This window comes from Helianthus annuus, chromosome 5, assembly GCF_002127325.2.
Source record: "Helianthus annuus cultivar XRQ/B chromosome 5, HanXRQr2.0-SUNRISE, whole genome shotgun sequence".
Lineage (NCBI taxonomy): Eukaryota > Viridiplantae > Streptophyta > Magnoliopsida > Asterales > Asteraceae > Helianthus > Helianthus annuus.
Genome location: NC_035437.2, coordinates 12,339,672 through 12,344,273, shown reverse-complemented (window position 1 = coordinate 12,344,273; position 4,602 = coordinate 12,339,672). Strand labels below are relative to the sequence as shown.

General features: G+C 32.7%; 1 long non-coding RNA gene across 2 annotated transcripts; it reads right to left on the bottom strand.

Annotated features, from left to right (window-relative positions):
• Positions 1-465: 465 nt before the first annotated feature.
• LOC118492518 lies at positions 466-2,792 on the bottom strand. 2 transcript variants are annotated; one of them, XR_004894157.1, is made up of 4 exons: positions 2,491-2,792; positions 1,998-2,238; positions 939-1,085; positions 466-665 (listed from the first exon to the last, which is right to left on the bottom strand). It is a non-coding gene; the product is annotated as an uncharacterized LOC118492518 (long non-coding RNA). The 2 variants fall into 2 exon arrangements; XR_004894156.1 differs by having other exon boundaries at positions 939-2,238.
• Between the last annotated feature and the right edge of the window lie 1,810 nt (positions 2,793-4,602).

Sequence of the window (4,602 nt, the reverse complement as noted above, 5' to 3'; positions counted from 1 at the left end):
GAAGAAGCAGGGCGTTACATTATTTACTCAACTCGTGTAATACACATGGTTTTAAAGATATATAGTTTTTTAATATTTGATATATAAAACACATTTATTCAACCCGTACAATAAATATGGTTCTTATAGATATAACTTGTTATTATTTACACTACTAAAAAAAACATCTTTAATGACGCGCATTGCGTGTCATTAAAGGGTAGATATGACACACGAAAGAGTGTCAAGGAAGCCCATGTCATTAATTGAAGATGACATGCACTTGTGTGTCATCCTTTTATGACACACCTTAATGACACACCTTGATGACACGAGTTTATGACACACATTAATGACACGTCTTTATGACACACGTTTATGACACGCATCACGTGTCATGGTTTTAATTGTTTAAAAAAATATATTTTTTTGTCGAATTTTTACCTAGAGAATCAAAATAATATATAAATCAATTCCATAACAAAATACACGTCTACAAAAACAATTCATTTCATAGTCATGTCAAATATATTACAAATATCTTAGAATAACAAAAAATATTATTTGACGTACATACTTCAACATCTAAAATAGTCACTTAAAAACAAACAATGCCCAATATCTCAAACACTCTGCACGTATTCCATCAATATCCGCATCCACATATACAACTTTGCCTCTCCAACCTGAGAACAAAATTAAAGAACTTAAATACATGCACTTTGACATGAAAAACGACTAATGACGTAAACAAAATAGCTCGTTGGATGTTCTCAAAATAGCTCGACCAAGCCGAGCTCGAGCTTTGGCTTTTACTCGCGAGCCGAGCTCGAGCTTTATAAAAAACATGACGAGCTCGAGCCTAGTTGGGCTCAGCCTGGCTCGTTTACACCCCTAGTTCTGTACTTGCTTAATTTCAGCAACGTTGAATAACGTATGTACAAAACTAAACAAGTTACCTGAGATTGTGACTTTGAATATGATAACTCTATTTCCTTTAGAAAAAAAATCCGGCGATCTCAATAGAAACCAAGCGTAACTCACTAAGCCTTTTTCATGGAAGTTCCAGTATCATCGCCACACTAATTGAGGGTTCTTTCAAGTAACTAAAATATATAACTTCAATTGTTAGCATCAGATAAGATTACTTAATCCTCAAGAAATTCTCTGCAAATGTATAGTTTCACATGCTCAGCTGCTGCTGAGGTTTGCAATTTGAACTCCACCAATACTCAAAAGAGAAATTTTAGTGTCAAACAAATCATCACACTTGCTTAAGTATTAAAAAGCACCTAGGCATTATTCCATTTTGTATAAGACATGAACTTCAAAAGTGTATCAGCATTCAACTACTAGCATCTGAAGTCACCTTGTACGATTAAAAACATAAATTGAAGCCAATACCTGGACAAACAAATATGGTATACTACGAACACTAAAATAATAAATAAATACTTAAACAATCAATAGCCAGCTTATCCATGTCATTATGTCAATAAATGATGTAAAGAAACGATCAAGTGCCGGCAACCAGGGCCGCCCTGAGAATTTGTGTACCCGTTCGAGCTCGAAAAAATGTGCCCTTAGGCCTTAACGAAATTGGGTATTGGACTCACTAAAGGTCTAAACCTAATGCGAAAGGGGTTAATAACTAATCTAAACCATAAGAATATATTTGTAAGTGGTTCTTTGTTGGTGTTTGTATGAGTGTACCTTATTAAAAAAATATTTTACATATACATATCAAGTTTTTTCATAAAAACCGTGCCCCTCGAAACATCGGGCCCTGGCCGGTGGTCCTCCCCGCCCACCCCAGGGCTGGCCATGCCGGCAACCAACCAAAATTTTCAGCAACTTCCTAAAAATTTAACTGGTTCAATATAAAAATTAATAGACCAATTCCAAACTAATTTTAACCTACTGATGCAAAATACAGACTGACACTTAAAAATTTTAAGGTTACACCATCCTCAAGGTTCAGAATTTGAGTCCTGCATATTAAGTTAGGTTTCATATACCTTCTTTGATCACTATAAGGGCATGAACTACAAGATCTATCAGAAACAACAAGAAGCCCAAAATAACCGTACTGAAGAAGCCTGAACAAGCTCATCCAAGTGAGAAAAAGGCCAATAATTCATCTTTTTTTCTTCTTCCCTTGCCATCGTTCTTCTACCTCTGTACAAAACAAGAGAGCCCCTTATACATTCAATAATAAAGTTTCTCTGTGATTCCATATCTTTGTTCAGTAGCACAAATCTGTCCAACAAATTAAGTACACAATCAGTTAAACAATTTCATCCCTAAATAGATAGGGCTTATGAATGTTGTTACACTCTATAACTCTAAAGAAACAACATTTTATTACAATCAAAATCACATGGGGGAATGCACATAAAACCTTGAATCAGTCATCAACAATAGGCATATATTGATTTGCCTATGAATACCAAAGACAAACAAACAAGTTATTTAACAAACAAAAAAACTCAACCACCTGTAAAACCGTACCTAACAGAGAACATCCATGGTACTCAGACCCCCACTTTCAGCCAAAAACTTAAACCTAAACTTCTGCAGCCCACGTTTAACATCCTCATGCGTCTTCGCCTTCGGTACCGCCTTCACAATCTTCGGAGACAACCCAGACGAAACCTCCAAACCCTCATCCACTTGATTCAAACACTAAAATTACCCAACTCTAGCCTCTTTTGGGAGGAAGGAGGGACAGAAAAGTTTTAGGAAGGAGGGAAATTTAGGTTAGAGTTAGTGGGGACTGGGGAGGAGGGAAATTAGAATTTTTTAGGAAGAAGGGAGATTTAATTTGTTTTGGGAAAAATAAAAACGTGAAATGTAATTCTTTATATTAAATTTGGCGGGGTTTAAAAGTGTGATAAAAATTATAAAATGAGATACTTACTTCAATGTGTTTAATTTTTACATTTAAACCATGACACACAAATATAAGTGTCGTAAAAATTACAAAATGACATACAATGATGACACACATATTTTAATGTGTTTTATTTTTTATTAAATGACATTTAAATTATGACACACAAATATAAGTGTCGTAAAATATTCAGATTTCACAAACGATGATATATTTTAATGACACGCGCGTTTATTTGTCATAAAATTAGTGTGTGTCATTGTTCTTGTGTCATTAAAGCTCTTTTTTTCTAGTAGTGTTAATATATAAAATTACATTTATTCAACACGTGTAATAAATAAGTTTTTTAAAGATATATAGTTTTATTGTTTAGTATATAAAATTTATTTATTCAACTCGTATAATATACGGGGTTATGACCTAGTAATAGATATAACAAATGGCCTTAACATAATTTAGTAATTAACGATAATATGAAGTTTTTTAATTTATTTTTTTGAATGAATATTTATAATACCTGAAAGAAGAAGGTCCGGTGGCAAAAAGCCATCAACCCCTTCTACCCCTAAACTTTGTTATAATGACAAAACTATCCCTCTAATTTTATACATGTCATTTTGATCCCTCAAGTTTCAAAAGTTTCGAGTTTATTCTAAAACTAATTTCTTACGTTATTATTTTGATATACGTGTATGTATAAATTCGAGTTCGTGTATGCTTTAACGTAGTTTTTTTTAAATGAGTCAAGTCAATTAAAAAATGTTTTATTTTTATATATGTTTTGACGTAAAATTTGTTTGAAAACAAATCGGTTCAAATATAATATATTTCATTCGGCGAGATAAATTTGAGTTACTATATGTTCCGACATAAATTTAGTTAAGAAATTAGTTGGGTCAATTTTAGTCTATATTTTATCACGCTGCGTACGATGCCACCACACGTGTTTATTTTAAATATGTTTCGGGTTGATTGTAGTCTATAATTTATCATGTCGCGTACGACGCCGCCGTAACACACGGCGTGTAAAAAACCTAGTTTATCTTAGGACAAAACTATAACACACAAGCGGTTTGAGTGCATCATAAATTTCAATTAACTGAAACTTAAACAAAAACAAATTTCATATTAAGTGACACAATTCCAAATAATAAATAAACAAAAAACAAATTTCTTACTGAGTGACACAATTTAAAATCTTAAAAATAAAGATATTTTGATGGTGCCCATGACATTATAGTCTAGTGACATCTTAAGGGTGAGACAAGACTTAGTGATCATTAGGTCATGGGTTCGATTCCCACAATGAGGGTTTTATCAGATTTATTAGGTTTCTTCCTGAATTGGTGTATAGGCATTATAACCTAATGGAGATGGATATAATCAGGTATACTTTGATGATATCACTTTTATTCTATCTCATTAGTTGTAAAATAAAATTAGAAAATAAAAATATATTTGCTTAACCAGAAATTTTGTTTTAAATTATATTTCATTTACTGACTTTTGTTTTAGACTATGTTTAACACTAAAAATACACAACTTCAACTAGCCACTCGAGTCGAGTAAATACCAACTTGCATTCAAGCTATTGACAATATAAGTCGAGCTAGCTAGACTTGATATTTCCAACCGAGCAAAAAACTGAGCTAATCTTCGGTTTGTCTCCAACTCGATTACCAAGTTAATAAAAATCTATACTATATAATAAAAGAAACCAATACGTGAAC